Source organism: Macrotis lagotis, chromosome 1, assembly GCF_037893015.1.
Source record: "Macrotis lagotis isolate mMagLag1 chromosome 1, bilby.v1.9.chrom.fasta, whole genome shotgun sequence".
In the NCBI taxonomy this organism is placed as follows: domain Eukaryota; kingdom Metazoa; phylum Chordata; class Mammalia; order Peramelemorphia; family Peramelidae; genus Macrotis; species Macrotis lagotis.
The window spans coordinates 789,046,271-789,069,006 of record NC_133658.1 but is presented as its reverse complement, the minus strand read 5'-3'; the positions used below and the strand labels follow the sequence as shown (position 1 = coordinate 789,069,006).

The 22,736-nt window shown below is 36.9% G+C and overlaps 1 long non-coding RNA gene across 1 annotated transcript; it reads left to right on the top strand.

Annotated features, from left to right (window-relative positions):
- Positions 1 to 13,322: 13,322 nt before the first annotated feature.
- Positions 13,323 to 18,314, top strand: LOC141488417 (uncharacterized). Its single transcript, XR_012468672.1, has 2 exons — positions 13,323 to 13,395; positions 17,943 to 18,314. It is a non-coding gene; the product is annotated as an uncharacterized LOC141488417 (long non-coding RNA).
- The last annotated feature ends 4,422 nt before the right edge of the window (positions 18,315 to 22,736 follow it).

The window sequence follows — 22,736 nt, the reverse complement described above, 5'->3', positions numbered from 1 at the left end:
ACTTCAATGACATGTAAAGGTCAAAGATAGTATAGGCTCCTGGCTCCTATAGCCTCAGTCAAATTTTGCTAGTTCTGGATTCGTCAAATTGCTTGATTTCACCCCCAAGGGATAACTCTCATAAGCTACACTGTCTAAGGAAAGCGGAAGTGGGGAAGTGGGGGGGATGCTGAAAAGATGATTGGAGGGTGTTCCAAGAATTACAATTTTGTTCCAGAGCAAATCTCTACCCAATTCATCGAGTCATAAATTCATAGCAGGGGTTTTAAAGGTAATCTTTTCTATTTTCCCAACCAGCAAAGGAATACCTTCAAAACATAATGTTTGTTATTAATTTATACAGTCACCCACAGTTTAGCAAGGGAGTTCCTAACAACAACAGTTTGAGGTAAGTGAGGCAAGAGATATTATCATCATTGTAGAGAGTACTCTGGGCTCACTCCCAGAGGCAGGTCGACTATATCCTTACACACCTTCAGCATTTTAGGAGTACTCAAGAAGAAGTGAAGTCTTTCTCTGATATTATTCCCCTCCCCTTTCCCTTGTGTTTCCCACACACTTTTAGCACCAGTGAATGATTGGACTTCCAGTTAAATTTAACCAATTAATACAAATTGGCTTTTCCAAAACATTAATTTATTTCAAAAACTAGTAGTATTTATCCCTAAGAACTTGAGGGCATAATCTTCCCTCTATCAGTCTCTAGGGAGATTGGGTTCAAACTTACCATAATTTCTATATAGTATTGGTCTTATGATCAAATGTGTTATTGTTTGTCCTTCATTCTTGAAGAAGACCTTGACATCAGGGAGGTGATGCCATGACAAGCACATGAACTGGATATGAGTGAAGGGGGTGCTGTGCTAAGTCACTAGTTTCACTTTCTCCTCCAGAGCCCTCTGGTCAGATATGAATCAAGATGATTCACTGGATGTGAAACAAGCAGGGTTAAGAGACTTGCCCAAGGTCACACAGTTAATAAGTGGGAAGTGTCTGAGACTGAATTCAAATTCCCATCCTCCAGACTACAAGGTCAGTGCTCTATCTACTCTACCACCTGACTGCCCTGTAGCATCGATGCAAGATTAATACTGGTCTCAGCTACAGCTGAGAATTTTAATGATTATTTCCCATTCCTTAGTGGTATTAATGTTGGGATTGCAGTAAAATATATCCTCCCAGACCCTTGGACCTCAGATGGTTCACTTATGTTTATAGACCTCTCCCCATATAAGCATTTTTTCCCTCCCTAGAATGCAAATCAAGAAAGAAATCGAGGGGCAGAACCACGATGGTGAGTGAAGACAGGGACTCACCAGAGCTCTCCCACAAAGCACTCCAAATACTTTTAAATAATGACTTTAAACAAATTCTTCAGGAGAAGAAGTCACAAAAAGACTGAGTGAAACAATTTTCCAGATCAGGACAACTTGAAAGATCAGAAGGAAGGGTCTGCAGATTGCACCAGGGTGAGAGAGGAGTGCAGTTGCTTTGGAGCAAACCAACCTCAACAATCTAGGAACAGAGAGCAGGGTGAATGGTCAATAGCAGTGGTTACATTTCCAAAATTCTCATCCCAGACGCTGCCTAGGACAACTTAGAAGGTCAGCAGGAAAACTCTGATACATGAGAGTAAGAGTGGAGCACAGTCCAGCTCAAGCCTGGGCAGTACAGATCCAAACCCAGCAGACTAGGATCAGACCTCAGGAGTCACAATCTGGAAGCAGCAGCTTCTTCCAGAGCTCTCAGTCCATGGACAGTAAGGGAGTTGGAAGGGGTTACAGGAATCTCTTTGCTATCACTGAGACAAGACTTTGTGGCTTAACCCATACTCTGTATCACAGTCTGGGGTCTCAGTCCAAGGAAGAGGAGCTGAAGCATAACAGAGCTTACTGTTTGCAGTGCAGCAAAGATCATCCTATAGCTCAATGACAGAAAGGAGACAGAGCAGAGCACAGTCATAAGATCTTGGAAGAATTGAAAACTTGCAGGTCCCTAAAAGTATCTCTGAAAACTTCTACAAAAACTGCCCCCAAAACTTGGCACAGTGCTCCCTCCCCTCTGGAAGCAGAGCCTCACCTTTAATAAAGAGTTAAAATCAAGTCATAACTGGGGAAATGAGAAAGCAACAGAAGGAAAAAAATCTGATCATAGACAGTTACTATGGGGATAAGGAAGATCAAAATACACACTGAGAAAATAATGAAGTCAAAGATTCTATACCCAAAGCCTCCAAGCAAAATGTGAATTAGTCTCAGGCAATGGAAGAGTTCAAAAATGATTTTGAAAATCAAGTAAGGGAGGTAGAGAAAAAAATTAGGAAGAGAAATGATAGTGATGCAAAAAAGTTATGAAAATTGAATCAACAGCTTAGTGAAAGAGACAAAAAAATGCTGAAGAAAATAACATCTTAAAAACCAGAATGTACCAAATGGAAAAAGAGGCCCAAAAAGTCAATGAGGAGAAGAATACTTTAAAAAGCAATTCTGGCCAAATGGAAAAGGAGATACAAAAGTTCACTGAAGAAAATGATTCCTTAAAATTTAGAATTGAGCAACGGGAAGCTGAAGACTTTGTGAGAAATCTAGAAACAGTGAAACCAAAAGAATTAAAAACTAGAAAAAAACTGAAATATCTCATTGGAAAAACAACTGACCTGAAAAAAACAATGTCTAATAGAGATAATTTAAAAAATTCGGACTACCTGAAAGCCATGACTGAAAAAGAGCCTAGATATCTTTCAAGAAATTATTAAGGAAAACTGCCCTGATATTCTAGAAGCAGAGGGTAAAATAGAAATTGAAAGAATCCACTTATCCTTTCCTGAAAGAAATCCTAAAATTAAAACTGATAAAAAATATTATAGAAAAATTTCAGAACTTCCAGATCAAGGAGAAAATATTGCAAGTTGCAAAAAAGGAACAATTCTATTATCATGGAGTCATAGTCAGGATAACATACAATTTAGCAGCTTCAACATTAAGAGATCATAGGGCTTAGACTATGATATTCCAGAAGGCAAAAGAACTTGGTTTACCACCAAAAACCCCAGCAAAATTGGAAATACTTTCTTAGGAAAAAAAGATGGATAGTCAATTAAATAGGGAACTTTCAAACTTTCCTGATGAAAAGACAGAGCTGAATCGAAAATTTCATCTTCAAATATGAGACTCAAATGAAGCATAAAAAGGTAAAGAGGAAAGGCAATTCATAAAGGACTTGATGTTGGACTGCCTTCATTCCAGCATGGGAAGATGATACTGATAACTCATATGAATTTTCTTTGTTTATTAGAGCAGTTGGAAGGAACATATATAGACAAGACAGGTAGGAGTTGAACATGAAGGAATGATATCTTAAAAGGATAGAGTTAAAGGGTAAGAAAGGGATATACTGGGAGAAAGGGAAAGGAGGAGGTAGAATGGGATAAGTTATTTCATTTAAAAGGGTTAAGAAAAAACTTTTGCAGTAGAGTGGAAGAAGGGGAGAATTGAATGAGTAAGCCTTACTCTCATTGAAATTGCTTCAGAGGGGCAGCTAGGTGGTGCAGTGGATAAAGCACTGGCCCTGGAATCAGGAGTACCTGGGTTCAAATCTGGTCTCAGACATTTAATAATTATCTAGCTTTGTGGCCTTGGACAAGCCACTTAACCCCATTTGCCTTGCAAAAAAACCTAAAAAAAAAAGAAATTGCTTCAGAGAGGGAATAACATGCTCATTCAACTGAGTATAGAAATCCATCTTATTCTAGGGAGGAAAGGGAGGAAATGGAGGAAAGATTGTAGGAAGAGACAGTCAGATGCAAAACACTTTTGAGGAAGGACAGGGTGAACGGAAAGAGAGAATAGAATTAATGGAAGCAGAGAGAATAGGATGAAGGAAAATACAGTTAGCAACAGCAATAGGAAAAATATTGAAACAAGTTTCTCTAATAAAGACCTCATTTATCAAACATAGAGAATTTAGTCAACTTTATAAAAAATAAGAGCCATTCTCCAATTGATAAGTGACTAAGAGATATGGACAGTTTTCAGCTGGGGTTATCAATGCTATTTATGTGCATATTAAAAAAATATCCTAACTCACTATTTTTTTTTTTTTAGATTTTTGGCAAGGCAATGGGGTTAAGTGGTTTGCCCAAGGCCACACAGCTAAGTAATTATTAAGTGTCTGAGGCCAAATTTGAACTCAGGTACTCCTGACTCCAGGGCCGGTGCTCTATCCACTGTGCAACCTAGCTGTCCCCTAACTCACAATTCATCAGAGAAATGCAAATTAGAACAATTTTGAGGTACTACTTAGCCTTTTGAATTAACTAAAAAGGAAGTAAAGAGAAAATGACAAATGTTGAAGAGATTTAAGGAAAATGAGACATTAATGTACCACTGGAGGAGTTGTAAAATGATTCAACAATTCTGTAGAACAAATTGGGACTACACCCAAAGGCCTATAAAACCATGCCTTCCCTTGTCCTAGCACTACTAAGTCTATATTCCAGAAGAGATGAAAAGAGATGAAAAACAGGAAGGAAAGGATCTATATGTAAAAGGATATTTATATTAGCTCCTTTCTGGTGACAAGGAAATGGAAATTGAGGAGATGCTCATCAGTTGGAAAATGGCTGAACAAATTGTGTTATGTGATTATGATGGAATTCTATTCTGCTATAGGAAATGATGAACAGGATACTCTAAGTAAAACCTGGAAAGACTTGCATGAGCAGATGCAATGGGAAATGTACCATATAAAAAGTAACAACATTATTGTAGGATGATTGGCTGTGAATGACTAAATTTTTCTCAGTTATGCTGTGACCCAAAACAACTCTGAAGGACTTACAATTAAGAATGTTCATCCCCAAAGACAGAGCTTATGGCATCTGAATAGAGATTGAAGCATTATTTTTATAAATTTATTTTTCTTGAGGTTTCTCTTTTTTGGGGGGGGCTATATTTACTTTCACAATATGATTAATATGACTACACATTTTTAACCTATATCAAATAACTTGCTTTCTCAATGAGGGCAGTGGGGTGGGAAGAGGGCAGAGAATTCAGAATTCAAAGTTTAAAAATGAAAGCTAAAATTTATTTTTACATGTAACTGGAAAAATAAAATAAAACACAAAAAAAGAAGTCAGTCAAAGAGAAAAAGTCAAAACTAAGAGACTGTATGAGACTGATTAATGCTTCTCTTCACCACATAGTTAGTAGACCAGAACTGTTTGGATAATATTTCTCCATGGTCCAAAATCTTTCCAAAATATTCCTATTACATGTTATCACAAATGTACTGGACATAGGCTCCCTAGTTTCTCTTCCACACAGAGGGCTGCATTAGAGGTATTTCTGCCACAATCATAAAAAGTGACCTCAGTGTCCAGTCTCCCATTACATTTGCATTTTTGAAAAAGAGAAGCCAAGATTCAGATATGTGTAGTGATATACCTAAGATTATACAGCTAGTAAATCCTTTTGTCTCTAAGGTTACTACCATGCCATATTGCATAATATGGGCTTGCTTAATTCAGTTTCTTCTCAATTTATCCCCTAATACTTCAACAAGCATTTGTTAAGTTCTTACTTTGTGGCAGGTATTAGATTCTAGTATACAAATACAAAGCATACCCCACCCCTCAAAAAAGTTTTTTTTGCCCTCAAAAAGTTTATTTTCTTTCATATACAGAGAAGAGCACTCAGCTGAATGAAGGATTGGGAAAGGTGAAATAATAAATTTATATAGCACAAAAAGGAGCTGGGAGGCTGGGAATATGATGATGTATAAAATAAAGACCTTCATATCTGATAAGAATTACTAGGAAATTATGTTAGTAGTCTGTCTGTCTGTCTCTCTCTCTCTCTCTCTCTCTCTCTCTCTCTCTCTCCTGAGAACAGGGATTAGGAAAAAATGGGCCAAGTTGCTGTAATAAAGACTTAAATTAGGCATAAGAAATAATTTTATCATTGTGTTTTTGTTTTTGCAAGGCAATGGAGCTAAGTGACTTGGTCAAGGTCATACAACTAGGTAATTATTAAGTATATGGGGCCAGATTTCAACTCAATCATCCTGACTCCAGGGCTGGTGCTCTATCCACTATGCCCCCTAGCTGCCCCTAGAATTGAATCATTGTGGCATTAAAATAATGGCACTAAATGACAATTCCTTAAGGAATTAGGAATGTAACAGAAACTTAGGAATGTAGCAGAAGGAAGGGCACAAATGTTTATATAGTTACCTAATTATGGGCCAGGCACTGTGCTTAAGCACTTTACAAATATTATCTCATCTGATGATCATATAACCACAGGAAACAGATACTACTGTTATCCCCATTTTAGAGTTGAATAAATAGAAGCATAAAAGAGCTTCAGTGACTTTTTTAGGGGCACACAATCAATGTGCCTGGAATGGAATTCATGTATTCTTGACTCCAGGCCATGAATTAGTCCAGATATAAAGTGATGAGAGACTGTCCTATGGTGGTTGCAAATGTCACAGAAGAGAAAAGGGACTTGTGTGCAATGTTGGAAAGGTACAAATGATAAGTTATAGCAACTGATTGGGAAGGGAGAGAGTAAGGAGTCAAGGGTGATACCTAGGTTTTGATCTTTAGGTAGTGGGGTGATGGTGGTTCCTTCAACTATAATAGGCAAGTTAAGAGGGGAGAATTTGGCAGGAAATAAAATGAGTTTAGTTTTGAACATATTGAATTTAAGATGTCTGTGGGACATCTGGTTTGAGATTTCTAATAAGCAATTAGAAATCTGAGACTGGAGGTTAGAGCTGGAAAGAAGACTTGATAAACACAACCATAGAAAAATTAAAAAATCCATGGGACTTAAAGAGATAACCTGGTATGAAAAGAAAAGAGAGCCTAGGACAAAGCCCTATGCAATACTTATGGTTTGTAGGCATTAGTAGGCATACCTTGGATTCAATAAAATGAAGATCCAGCAAAGGATTACTAAGGAGGGGCTAAATAAATAGAGAATATTATCACAAAACCCTAGAGAAAATAAAATATAGAGGAGAAAAGGGTGACTGACAGTGTCAAAGGATGTAGGAAGGTCAAGAATGTTGAGTATTGAGAAAATGCCATCAAATTTGGCAATTAAATTATTAATAACTGTGGAGTTTCATTTTAATAATAAGGTCAGAGAAAGATCTGAGGAGAATTTACAAGAGAGGGAAAGGAAAGGAAGTGAGGGTATTAGTTGTAGATAGCCTTCTCAATGAGTTTGGACGCAAAAAGAAGAGAGAGATGATGATAGCAGGGTTGGATGGATCAAGTGATGGATTTTTGAGGATAGGACATTTGTGGGTAAAAGGGGATAGTTAGAAAAGGAGAGATTGAATGATAAAGAGGGCAATATGTTAGAGAAGATGTAATGAAACAGGCTAATTTGTATAAGTGTAGAGGTTCACTTTGGCAAGAAGGACACTTCTATTTGTAGAACTGGAATGGAGGAGATAATGGTAAATAATGTGAAATGAAGAGAAGGGAAGACAGAGCTCTCAGTGAATCACCTCAATTTTTTCAGGGAAATAGGAGGAAAATTCTCAGATTAAATAGTAGGGAAAGAAAGGTCATGGGTGGTTTTAAAGAGGAACACAAAGATCTGGGAAAGCTGCTATAAGAGTAGAATAATGAATTAATTATGGATATATTAAAGGATTATCTCGCTGCAGTGAGTATTCAGTTGAAATTATATAGCATAAATCTGTCATATATCTAGTAAATATGGGTTTATTATTTTCTCTTGATTAATTCAAAAACTTGTAAATAGGAGCAAAGGCAGTAGATGGAGGGAGTGATTTGAAGCTAAAGCTTGGTAGGGAAAGATCTCTTAGTGCCCTACCCCCATCCCAGATAACTGTATAAGTATGCCAGTTACAACTAGTTGCAGGTCTATATCAAAGGAGAGAGTTTTCACACATGGGGTTATATCCATTAATAAAAATAAGGGAACCCAACCCTATTCTAAATGTAACTGAAAAGTACTCTTGTCATCCTGTACCCCTTCCATTTTAACCTCTTTTAAAGACTGAAAGTATAATTATTAATGATGATAATAACTTACCTTGCATGGCACATTATACTTCACAAAACACTTATAATTGCTCACACTTATATAGAATATTCTTATTCATAATAACCTTTTAAGATAGCTGTACAAGTTTTGCTCCCATTTTAAAATGACTTACCCAGGATTACATACAGCAAGGAAATGTTGGAGGTTGAACTCAAAACCACATATTCTGATTCCAAGAACTTTGTTACTTATTTTGTACATGATGTTAGGAGGGAGTTAACTTAATGTTAACATCTTTTGCCATTTCTTGTTCTCTAGTTCTTTTCACTATTCCAGGGTTCTCCAACCAATCCAATCCAAGCTCACTATCATTTATTGAGTGACAAATAATACATATATATATATATATATATATATATATATATATATGTTAGATAGTCTTTCTTCTCTCCAGTTCATCTTCCATATATCTATCACATTTGTTTTACCTAAAATGCAAGTCTGTCTACATCACTCCATGATCAATCAACTCTCTCTAGAATTAAATATAAAATTCTCCTCTTGATTTCTAAGAACTTTTCATAACCTGTACCTGATGGTCTTATACCATATTCACTACCATATACACTGTCATTATCCAATGACGCTACTCTCCTTTGCTGCTTCTCACATAAGCATTTGTATTCCATCTCAATACTAATCATTTTCATTGTCTGTGCCTATGATTGGAATATTCTCCTTTCTCATCTCTGTCTCCTAGTTCCCCTGGTTTCCTTCAAGTTTCATTTAAAATCTCATATTCTACAGGAATCCTTTCTCCTTAATCTTAGTGCCTTCAATCTATCTTAAATTTATCTTTTTTGTGTATATATATATATATATATATATATATATATATATATATATATATATATATTGTATCCCCTATAAGACTGTGAGCTCCTTGAGTGCAGAGACTGGGTTTTTTTGTACTTAAAAAATACTTATTGAATTAATTAGTTATAATATTGGCAATTACTACCTGTGTGACCAAATCATATAATGCAGTACTCTTAAAATTTTTACCTTCTCCAAGGTCAGAGCACATAGCACCAATAGTCACATCCTTTTCTGTTTTACACAGTTGCCAAAATAATCTAAATGAAGCATTAGTCTGACCATGTTACTAACAACCTACCCAATAAAAATTCTTCAATATTTCCCTATGGCCTCTTGGATACCATTTAAACTTCTCAGCTTAGCATTTGAAACTCTACAATCTACTCTTGTCTAATATTCAAGACTTATTTCACATCATTTTGTTTGATGCATTCTCCATTTAAGCTGTTCCTTGAATTTAGTGCATTTCATTTCCTGCTTCCATGATTGTTTATAGATTGTGCTTTATAACCAAAATGTACTTTGATTCCCTTATGCCTTAAAAAAATCCTAGATTCTTTTAAAGAATAACTGAGCAGTAATTCCTACAAAAGGGTTTTATGGCTCTTTTCAGTTATTAGTATCACTCCCTCCCTCCTTTGCCTTACTGTGGATATGTGCACATATACTTACATGTATGTGTGTGTATATATGTATATGTGCATATATAAATTTATATTTTTCTTCTATCTATATTTGCTGTTAGAATATATGCTTTTTGAGAGCAGGAATGAATAAATGAATTTTAAAAAATTGTTCAGTGCTTACAACATGCCAAGTTTATATGAAATACTAAGTATAGAAATGTAATGGGGAAACAGTTCTTATTCTCAAGAATCTTTCATTCTTATAAGGGTAGGCCACAAATATAGAGGAATGATAGGAAAGTCACAAAGATGATGAGTGGAGTCACAGACAAGTTGATTGGTATGCCCTTTCTAGTAGTAGTGGAAGTATTAATTTCATTATGGTTCCAGCACTGGAAAGCAAGTACGCTAGGAAAGAATACAGGGGAGGGATATATGTTTCAGTAGAATGTATAAAATGAAAATATCCAGGGTGGCTTTTGAGGCATGGTGGAGACACCTTAAATATAGTGGACTAAGGGGCGGCTACGTGGTGTAGTGGACAAAGCACCGGCCTTGGAGTCAGGAGTACCTGGGTTCAAATCCGATCTCAGACACTTAATAATGACCTAGCTGTGTGGCCTTGGGCAAGCCACTTTGCCTTGCAAAAAAAAAAAAAAAACCTAAAAAAATATAGTGGACTGTATTATGAACTCATAGAACATGCCTCAAGAAAGACATTCCATAATCAAAAGGGGTTAAATTTCCCTGGAGGGTGCAAGTAAGACAGAAAATAATGAAATGCCTCATTTGGGATAGAATATAAAGTTTTGATACCACCAATTATACAAACACACACACACACACACACTGACAAACTATTTAAGTCTTGTCTTTATACTCTTTGAGTAGGATATAGTACCTTGCAGCTAGCAGATACTAAATAAACGTTTATTGAATTGAATTAATTATCCTTTGATGGAATGTAAGATCCTTGAAAGTAGAAACATTTTCATCTCTGTTCTTGGATCTTTGGAGCATCTTAGTTGATACTTAATAAATGCTTAATTAAAGTGAATTTCCTTCCTAGGAATCCCCAGAATTTGACTTTGCAATTGGCCCTAGAGTTCCTTTAAAAAATTGGAATTCATATGATCAGCCAGAGTAATAACATTTTCCCCTTTAAAGAATGGGTTACCCACCACCCATACTGTCTCATGTGAGCTGTGAATCCAATGGCCAGAATATCTAGTTTCTTCTTTTCCCTAGAAGATCTGAGAAGGGGTGATCTAATGCCCAAAGCCACTGCTTTCCAACTTTTGCACTTCCTTTCCAGCCTGCAGGCTGCAGAGGTAGGAGAATATTGAATCTAGTGTGGAACATTAAAAATAGCTTCAAAGTTGATGTTAATTTAGCTCCCACAGAGGTGTGGGACTGGAGACTCCAGCTGCTCTCAGGACTGACTCACAGGTCTTTAACATGGGGAGTCAGCCATTCTCAGATAGCCTTGCCAAGTCATTTATAACCTTTTGAAAATCATTCTAATTGTGTTTCATGTTGTTTAAATGCATTGCCCCTGGGAGTTGAGATGTTACTCTATCCTCTCTGGAGAAGAGTGCAGGTCATGAACATCTTTTCTTGGTATAATGGCTGTCTTTTGGAGGGGCTCTTGTGCCCAACCCATTAGCATTTTAATATGGAGGGAATCAAAAGATCCGTCAATCAATGTCAAATGAGGACATTTACTTTGATCAATAGAGCAGATTTTAAAGGCCCCAGTGCCTCTAACATCATATAAAAACAACTTGTAATTGAGAATTAACCAAACTTTTATCTGATATAATTCTGAACTTCACCTTTCAAAATAAAGCCAAGTTAAAAAGTAATGATAATCTACAACCCTCAGTGTCTTGATTCAGTCCAGCAGATTCTACAAGTTCTATTTTCTCTCCTGGCCAACACTTCACATTACCTCCCTAGTGCACAACAGAAGTGGAGGTAATTACTTCTCCCAAGCCTTTTGCTAAGTAGTGCTGTTATAGGAGTATTCTTCTTGGGGTTTGACTGTATCTTTCAAAGAGGTCACTGATAATAATAACTTGACATCAAAAAAGGTTGTAAGTTCTACCCACAGGCTGCATGTTTAATCAAAGAAATAGTTTCAAGACTATTTTTTATCTGCATGGCCCAGGAAGCACAATGTTCTGTATTAAGATAGTAGTAGCACCTCCTGCCCATGACTGTTTCCTAATTTGCACACTTTTTTTTAAATGAGCATGGTTGTGATTTGGGGTCACTTGACAAAAGAACATCAGCAACAAAAATTTGTCTCTTTGATCTTCCTGAAGTCCCTAGTTTTAAATGTCTTTTTAAGGAGCTGTATATTTAATTGAGTTAAGACCATGTCTTACCAAAGAAATTAATCCATTGCAATTTGTTTTCACAAAGTAGAGAATTTGAGTAGGAGCTTTCCCTTTCTCTGGGTGTTATATATAAGGAGTTGATAAAGGGGACATCTCGCAGTTAAGCTCTCTGACAAAACTCAATTTAGATCAGTCTATGGTAGATCTCCCTAGTGGTGCTTCCTCCTCATAATCTGACCAGATCAGATTCACAGATGTATTCTGTCTACAAACCAATAGGTCCCTTTCCAAAGGAATTCTACTCTCCAAAGAACATATAGATAAGACATTTGCTTTATAGGATAAAATTTAAAGGGCAAGTTTGAAGAGAAATTATGTAAGTGAACTAATGAAAGTTGTAACCTAAATTGGAATTCAAACATTAGTCAAAAATAACTTGCCATACGAAAGCAGAGCAGAAACAAGTGGTGAAATCACACCACCAGCATCAGGGTATATCTGCCATTGGTTCCCATAGGCTAACTGCCAAGGGACAATGGAAGTATGTGGATGTCATTAATCCATTTGTCAAATCTCATACAACTTAATTAGAGTGTATATTAATGACCCTGGACAAATTTTGTTGAGATCATGAAGATAGCAGACTTTAGACAGACATCATAAAAGAGAAAGGGTCTGCCAATAAGAGAAAAGAAATGAGAGGTTAGGACTATTGTATAATTTTATCCAAAGCTGGATGACACATGAAGGACAATCAAGAGACATGTCTTACTTCTCTTTCTTATAGTATATGACTACTAAAGTCCTAAATGAGCTCTACAAAATTTTGTCATCTCCACCCTCATTAGGGGACCCTTGCTAAGGGTCAACAGAAGACTCCCTTAACATAAAAACCTATTAAAATGCCAACAGAAAAACATAAATCCCATGTGAATAGGAAATTATATTTTTGAACTTTAGAGGTGGTCTATATGTAGCAAGTTTTTATGTAGCACTTTAGGGTTTGCAAAGAGCTTTCTTTACAAATATTATCTCATTTGATTCTCTCAACAATAATAAGATGCAAGAGTTATTATCCCCATTTTATAAATGAGGAAACTGAGGCAGGCAGTGGTAAAGTGACTTGCCTAGCCTCACCTAGATAGTAAACATCTAAGGCTGAATTCAGGTTCAACACTCTATCTACTGTGCCAACTAGCTGTCTTAATATTTATAGTACTAAATTAGTACTTTTGAAGACATTGAAACACTGATCTTTGACTTATATTCATTCATAATTTTTTTGCTTGGTTTGGAGGAAAGAATTTAGAGACAGGTGATTAGGTAGTAATAATAGGCAAACTTCCCAAGACCTCCCATGACAGCTAAAAATCATCCTGATGAGGTGAGAATTAACCTACTATTATGTAATAGGTGAGAGAACTCAGTGCAGAACCTTTGGGCAGAGACTTAACGTAAGAGGTTTTCCGCAAGGGTCTTGTGCCCAAGAAGACAACAGGACCACAAGAGAACTAGGTACTCCAGGTTTAGAGTTGCATCATTGACCAATCTAAGCTTGAGGGACTCTAGTTAAACTAAATAGAATATAAAGTTTAGGTATCACCCAAACTGTGACCTGGTTGCTTTCTGTCCTACCTACATGGTTCAAATTGCTTTATGCTGACTTAATGTTTTTAAATCTGCTCATTCATTTTTCTCCTGTAAATGAGCCTGTTGTCTACAGTGTGTGGGAGGAAGAAATGAGAGGAGTGAGATAATATGGATACCAGAGGATGGGACAGCAACTGAAGAAGTTGGAGAGTGAGTCAGAATGAATGAGGTCATCCCAGGGATGTTATGGATTCAACTTGAATCTTATCACAAAATCTGATTGTTAAATTTTACATGTGAGCATTTATACCTCAGAAAGGGAAAAGGCTTCAAATTGTGATTTGATTTATTAATTTGATTGTCTAGACTTAAGAAAGTTATGAAGAAAATGTTAATAATGCAGATTAAACTTTTTTTTAGGTTTTTGCAAGGCAAATGGGGTTAAGTGGCTTGCCCAAGGCCATGCAAGCTAAATAATTATTAAGTTTCTGAGGCCCGATTTGAACTCAGGTACTCCTGACTCCAAGGCCGGTGCTTTATCTACTACGCCACCTAGCCACCCCTAGATTAAACTTAAAAGTGTATTTCCCTCCTAGAGACCCAACTTTTAAATATCTATCAGCATGCTTTTAAGTGGAACAGATTCCCCAAATTATAAAAAATCAAAATCATGTTAGTTTAGGAATCAGAAAAGTCTTAAAAGATCATTACATTGAACTGTTGATGGTCATTTAGAGTCTTAGAGTTTTCTTGGCAAAGATCTTAGAGTGGTTTGCCATTTTCTTCTCCAACTCATTTTACAGAGAAGGAAATTGAGACAAACCACATTAAATGACTTGCCAAGGGTCACATAGTAAGTGTCTTATGTCAAACATTAACTCAGGTCTTCCTGACTGTATGTCTGGTCCTCTATCCATTGCACCGCTAGCTGCTCTCCATTTAACTGAGTTTCATTGAAATTGTGAAGAGGGGTCCAGGCAGAAGTCCCCTGGTTCATTTTTAAAGAGACAGAACTCCAGGCAAGATGAAACCAACAAGCCTGAAAGTTCAGGGTTCACTCCCTTACAATCTACATTACCATCTGACAGTCATGAGTGTACCATAAAATCAGGAAAGGACCTTATGGAACTCCTAGATATTCAAAGGAGAAGAATTACAGTCAAACCTACACCAAGAGGAACATACTTAAATTGGAGTCTCATTTTACATTATAGTCTAGTAGAATATGCTGAATTTGAATCAAATGGAATAATGTTTATAAAATTCTTTGTAAACCTTAAACAGTATAAATACTACTATTATTGTTGTTGATTTGGGGGCTATGAGGGTCTGGTATCAAATCCTATTCTACTCATTTATACCTTGTGAATTAATGTCTCTACATCTCAGTTTCCTTATATGTGAAATGAGATGTAACTGATGATCTTTAAGGTGATTTTAGGATCTAAAACTATGATCCTATAAATATATATTCTTTCCATCTTCTGTTCCCTCCTGACCACCCCTTCCCCCCATTAGGAGAAAGAGGAAAATGACCAGAAATAATTTGATATCCGATATTTATAAGAAACAAAAATCAAAAACAAATTTCCAGGATATGTGTTAGGTTGAATATACATTCAAGTAAATGTTCTATACCAATATATCTATAACTTGATTTGGTAACATCTCCAAAATGATTACCAGGGTGTTCTGGTAGGCTGACCATCTAGTGTACCCACTCATTTTACAGATAAGGAAACAGAGTGCTAGAGAAGGAGAGCTATGTATCCAAGGTCGCACGATAAAATAGAAAGGACCTCAGAGGGCATCTAGTTCAATTCATGACCAAAAAGAACCCCAACCATATCAGTTTCAACAAGAAGCCATTCAGCCTTTCTTTGAAGACTTCTAGTGATGAGGAACCCACTATGTCATATAGTGACTCATGTCCTGGCTAATCCATACTTGAACATAAACTTGGTAGGGACTTCAAAAAGGGAGAAAATGACTCACAGGGCTAGGAAGCACCCATCTCTGCAATGGCAGAAAGTCATCAATGTTTTATAGCAAATATTTTGAGTCACTTTCTCTAGGATAAACTGGGAATGTAAAGGATATAGTGTGCCTTCTAGTTTGAGGGAAAGAGGTAATTTGTACTTCAGTCTTAGCTCTCCCTTTAATATAAATGTCCTTTTGTAGGAAAAGACCAAAATTAACAGTATCCAATTAGTTTAGCAAACTAGTTTAGGAGAAAGAAGAAAATGACTAGAAATTAATCTGATACCAAATATTTATTTTAAAAAAGAATTCTAGGATATCAGTACACATTCAAATAGGTATACATTCAAATGATTTTGATAACTCATGTCCAAAATGACAAGAAGGTTAAGAAGGCGGGAAAAATATTCATAGGATCTTAGTTTTAGAATCTGAAGGCATTTTAAAGATCCCCAGGTGTGACTCACTTTACATATGAAAAAAAAATGAGGTTTAGAGGTATTAAATTCACATAGATACAAAGGCAGAGACAGGACTTGAAACCAGGTCTTGATAATCAAAAATATTAATTAATTAGACATAGTTTAATAGATTAACTTAGTCTGTTACAATCCAGTCATGTTCAGTCTTATACAACTTTGCACATGCCCATTTGGGATTTTCTTGACAAAAATACTGGAGTGGTTTATAATTTCCTTCTCCAGTTCATTTTACAGAAGAGGAAATGGAGGCAAAAAAATGTTGGGTGACTTGCCCATAGTCATACAACTAGTGAGTGTCTGAGGCTGGATTTGAATTCAAAAAGAAGAGTCTTCAGGAGCAGCACTCTATCCACCATGCCACCTAGCTGCCCTAACATCAACAAAAAATACATAAATGGATAGGCAGCCCCTCATATTTCAAATAGCTTTAAATTAATTAAGTCTGATTTGTTTACTAAATAAATTCAGTTTATCAAACAATAAAAAATTGATATTAACAAGTTAAATAAACATTGGGGAACTCACTGGATGGGGCCTTCTGATTGATGGTATAAGAATCCTCCACTTCTCAAGATTACCCCCAGAGCCCTAAGGGGTGGAAAAGGAGCAGTGAGCTCTGTGGAATAGAGTTGTTAAACCAAGTGAAGCTAGGAGAATGAATCCAGAATCATGGCTGATATCAGATTCACTCCAGTATTCCAACCTGTCAAGATACTACTTCTGTGATCTAGGGTGAGAAGTATCGCTCCCAGTTTTTGTCCTCTGTAAATAGGATATTATACCTCCATCTAAATCACTGACAAAACTAGCTTGACTTGGGCTATTCCACCTGAGACCTTGAACCAAGTTGACTTTGATTTATTCACTCTTCAACTAGCTCTGGATGCATCTCTCTGTGTTCCATTCAATCTACATCTCTCTAGCTTAGGGGGCAAGGTGAATAGAGTACTGGTTTTGGAGTGAGGAGCCAATGAAATATTTGTAAATCACTCAGCATAGGGTCTGATAAATAGAGTTAAGGGCTCTATAAATGCTTCTTCCCTTTCCATTTTTCCCACAAGACCCAGGATTTGAACACAAATCTTCTGGCTCCAAATCCAGCTTTCTTTCCACTATTTCATGCTGTTCAACCCAGATTTGAACTGGATGTGTTCAGTATAGCCAAGGGAACATATTTTGTCTGACTTGACAGCATTGTAATGCATGATTAAGTTATGTCATAGATAGATGCAGCTCAATCCATCTGGCAGGAAGGAATGTGTACTGCCTAATTAAGAAATTTAATAATCTGATCTGATCAAACATCCATTTACAATTTTGATAAGTGAAAGTTATCCAGTTAGAATACTACAGATGGGGGTGAGCTCATGTCCGATGCTATGCCCCAAAGAGCAGAAATGACAAAGCTGGCACAGGGGAGAAATGGAGATATGTGGGTCATCCATACATATCCTAGCAAAGGAATGTCACAAGACTTTCTAAAGATTCTTGGCCAGGAACTTGAAAAAAGTCTGAGCTGATTTGCCTGGAAAATTTTAAAATAATTGGCTCCTGCTGGCTGAGGCTATGTGCCAGCACTGCATGGTAATTCATTCGTGACATTCCTAGAACGAGAGAATCTGCCGACAGAGCTGGAGAGCTGGTAATGTGTTTAGGAAATAATCACACAGCCCTACCAAAAACTAGGCATGAGGGAAGGGAACAGGGTTGGGGAGGCAGGCAAGAGTCCTCTGGGTTTCCAAGGAAATGTTCTCAGTTTAAAAGGAAATCAGGTGACTTTTCCTCCCAGCCTCCCTCAGTTCCTAAGATGCTGATCCAGATTATTTCTAGGTCTAGTCTGACACATACTCAGGCAGAGTGGATTTTCAAGAATATTATCACCTTCTCAGCATCTCCCTATCTTATACACTTTGTAAATGCAGCATTTGTGAGTTGGGTCAGGGTTAGTGAATTCATCTAGCCTTGGTCATCCTTGAATGAACTAATACAATTTAATTTCTGAAATTACAGAGCAAGTCTCAGACCTGAGAAAACTGAAGATCCCACCAAAGTCAAGAACAAGTGAAGTCCTCTGCAGACAGTTGCCTCTTTTTATTATAAGGGCACTAAGACAACTTACATAAATCTCTCTTGTGGCTCTTTCCATTGGACAAATATTGTTCTCACCCATTCAAGTAAAGCCTAAGATGAAGAGGGCTTTGATGTTTATGAATCAGAGTCCCGGGTTACTTATGGAATCTGGAGACCTTTCACTAAAAGTCCCCATGGATCAGTGAATGATGCTTTAGGAAACTTTGATGAGGAAAGAGAAATGTTACATATAGATCTAAACCTAAGCTCTTGAAAAATAGTTTGTATCACTATTAAACAATAATCACCTTCCTATTCTTTCTGTTTTTTCTCATTGATAAGAGAGCTCAAGGATCTTCTAAGTAAAGTATCATCTAAAACTACTGTGATACTTGCTATCAGTTTGCCTTTTCAGATTGTCTGTATAAAGGCTGGCTATGTCTTCTTAAGCAGTATACTTAAAATTTGAGAATGTTGCTACTAAGTCAGCAATGGTGCCGTGGGTTAATGGTAAATTATCAACTAGTACAGCTAGTTGGAGACAGGTGAGAGCATAGATAAAGGACACAATCCAATTAATTATTTTTCATTTATTTGCATATTTTACATAAAATATCAAAATGTATTTATATTGTGCATTGGATACAAATACATTTTCAGATAAATAATTTCATTAATATTAGCTAAAGCATTTTATGACTAACCTTTGAAGGAGAGATATTCAAAAGATAAATATTTAGGATATACAAATCCTCTCTGGTTAGCCTAGTGCCTTCTTAACATTAACTATCACTAAACTCTAATCATCCTGGTTTTAACTCTTGCCCAAGTAGTCAAACTCAGGTGGAATCTTTGCTTAGGGTTCCAAGACCTTCCATAGTTCCAGCCTGAAACATCTACAAAGGCTTTGGTACTTCTCACGTCTTTGATCATCAAATGATTTGGGGACGTAGTTTGGGGGGAGTTTTTGCTGTTGTTTTTCCCCTAGCCTTCAGCTACATGCTCCAGCTACTTCTTGGTCAGAAGGTATTAATTTGCTTCCCTTCTAAGTAGTTTTAGAGCACTCTAACTACCTATTCAGCCTATCCAATGAGAAACTTGACTTTCTGCTGTGTGTGACTTTGTTTGCTTTGCATGGCCTGGTTCTCAAATTCCCCTTCAGACTTTCTTGTTTGCTCTTCTCATGCCAAAACAAAAACAAAAACCAAAAAAGAAGAAAGTAAAAAAAAAAATATGCCACAGGATGGTTTTCTGGGTCTGTGTCAAATCTCATGACAGTCTCCTTCCAATAAGGAAAATGTTTCCTTGGTAACCATACTTTTTAACCCATTCATTTCACTTGTACTTGTTCTCTTTCTATATTAAAATCCACAGAAATATTTCATTGAAGAAGCAAGATTTCAACCTTTTCCCTTGCTAACCTGGTTTATATCACTAAAACGCATTGTTGCTTAAAATGATCAAAATTTATTCCCTTTCTCTCAGAATATCTCAAAACTTTTGAAATCAAAGGTCTGAGTTTTGAATTCAGGTCTAATTACTACCTTTTTGACCCTCTGAAAATCCACTTAAATAAAAATATCCAGTATTTTCCCCACACTTTCAAAACACCAGTATTATTGGAGCCTCAACTCTCTTGACCCAGCAACCATCCTGGCTACAGAAACACCACAGTCTCAGAATATTTATGGGAACTAGAGGTCTACTTGAGCAATACAGAACAGTTCTCTGGTGAATGCTAGTGCTCCAGGCTCTCAGCCACCAACCACATCTGCAACCCCAAACTGCAGGGAAGACCAGTAACAATGATCTTTTGTTGTTGTAGTTTATTGTTGTTTTTAATTTTGAAAGGACTGATTATTTTATCAGTATATGTTCCTTACCCATGCTTCTTTTCCTTCAAATTTTTTTTCTACTTAACAAGTATATATTTTTTTCTTCCTCACATCTCCTCCATCCATGAAAACAAAAACAAAACATTTTAACAATTATATATATATATATATATATATATATATATATATATATACATATGTGTGTGTGTGTGTGTGTGTGTGTGTGTGTGCGCGTGTGTGTTCTTCTTGGGAGTTCTATCAGTGCTCAAGTCCTGCTTAAGTAAGGAAGGCAAGACCTGGTTTTCATGCCTTGGGATCCTTTTACTTTCACTGCCTATCTCCTTATCACTTCCCCTTTCTCTCCCTTTATCTCCTTTTCCTTCCTGATGTACACCTCTCCATATTCTCTCCTTTCCCCTCTCCTCTTGTTCTCCTTTCTGAAAGCACTCTATGTGATTCCAAACCTCAATCCACCATGGCAAAAATCTTATCTAGTCTTTAACAGTCCCTCCTTCTGCCACGGAATCCTTTCATAACCAGTCGTATGTGGCCATTGGTCAGGATAAAATCAGGACAGAAGACAAAAACAACACCAACTGGTTTTGTTTTTAAGTATATATGCGCACATATATTTAAGAATAAGCATGGGAAAAATAGAAATGAAGGCAAAGCTCCTCCTTCTTTCTCCTACTATAGGTTCAGAACATTTTTTTCCATTTCTTAATTCAACTGATTACAAAATAGCAAAACCAACTTCAGGTGTTGCCATTTTTAGCAGTGCCTTGATTCTGACAAAATTCCACTTCAGTGAAAGAATTGAGAGCCCCAATGGAGTTCATTATAATGGAATTTTATCTAATATATTAAAACTCTCTAGAAATTCTTAAAGTAGGATAACAAATGACACCTTCATGCTTTCAACTCTGATCACTGCTTCCTGGGTAAATGGAAGAGAGCAGAGTGTGTATGTGTTTCTTTAAGTAGACAGATTTTTTTATGCTCTTCCAATTGTTTACTAGTTAGTAGAAAAGATTATTTTCTTTGAAGTGGTTTAAAATAGTCTCTCTCTCTGGATTCCCTGGCATTCATAGCAGAAGTGAATGCCTGGGACCTGTACATGTATAGTTGTGAGCGGCTATAACTGCCCCTGGGGTTTCCAAGGGCTTCACCCCCCCCCCCAATAGCTTCCCAATGTTCCAAGAGTGGCATGACAGGGTAAACATGCTAGGATATCTATAACTCAGATTGAGTTGGGCAAATGCCTTAGTAGGAGACAAAAGGTTCTAAAAACACAGTGGTTTCTAGGATCCCAGACAGCATCCTAGCATGGCACATCTAGAGGGGGTGGGGGAGAGAAGGCTTATTATAGAAACAAAAAAGCTCGCCCACAATGAAATCATGCCGTGGTCTTGTCAGAACCATGTGCTGAATTTCATGGAATAATTAATTACATACATTTTAGGAAGAACAATGATTAACTGGAGAGTGTCCAGAGGACGGCAGCTAAACTCATGAAAGATTTTGAGATCATTCTATGAGAATAGATTAAAGGAATTGGGGATGTTGAACCTAAAGAAGGGAAGACTTAAAGGGAATGGATCAGCAACTTTCTAATATTTGAAGAAGGATTATCTTCTGCTTGGACTCAGAGAGCAGATACAGGAGTAATAAGCAAAAATTTCAGAGAGACAGTTTCAACTTGCTTTAAGAAAAGACACAATCCTAAATATTTGAGTTGTATGCGTGTAAATGTGCACATATATACATATGTAATTATAGCTAGAACATTTAGATTTTCAAAGCCCTCACTTGATCACCACGATCCTGTGCGGTAGGTACTGCTATTATCTCTATTTTATAGATGAGGAAACTGAGGCTGAGAGATGTCCATGGGCACAGGGTTGGTCAAGTCTTCCTGACCCCAGGTTCAATACTCTATGTGTTGTTTGTGTGTAAATATGGAATAAACTGCCTTGTGATAATGGAATCCCCTTCTCTGGGGGTCATAGGACTGTAGATTTAGTCTATATTTATAGACTATGCTTCTCAGAGGTCACCTAGTTCAAAAGTCTCAAGCGGGACCAAGGCATGGCAGAAATCAGATTAAAATGTAATTGAGATATGATAAACAAAAGAAAAATATAATACAACATAAATCATATTAATTTGTACTTTTCTAAGTCAATCTGCTGACTAACTGAAATTCTGGCAATCTAGGATGCTGTCATTTCGGTTCCAAATCCCAGCTCCCATCACCCTCTTCTACTTAGCTTATGAGGATAAATAAAGATGTATCTATCCAACCCAAGAAATCTCTGACTTCATCCCTGGTAAGCCTGTACCCCCCAACCTCATTTCAAATCATTGTACCCACAGAATTCTGCTCTGGGAGAACCTGAACTGTGTCCAGTTGTTATTAAATGGTAACCTTCGCCGGTCCTCCTCAGTTATATAAATGAACGGGAAACTCCTGTCCCTGAGTAGAGGGTGGGGAAGAATTACATTATATTGGACATTGGAATTAATATTCCCTGTCAGAGGCAGAGATTGATGAGTTGACTAGCAATGAGGAGATCAGTATAGTTGTAAATTTGCATTGCTTTCTTGAGTTGGCATCATCAAAGGGATCGATTGGTTGGGTGCAAAGTGTCTGCTCTCCCCCCTCCCTTTTGGAAGGGAACCCCATGTTTGACACAGACCACAAGGTCACAGATGTAGAAAAAAATCCTTTTTTTTAACAGATTAGAAAATTGCACATGTACAAAGTTAAGTGACTGGTGCACAGTCACAAAACTGGTAGATGTCCAAGGCAAGGTTCAAAGTCATGGCTTCCTGAGCCCAAGTCAGCTCTATCCACTGTACTACCTAGAAAAAATCAGATGGAAATCTCAACGAAGGG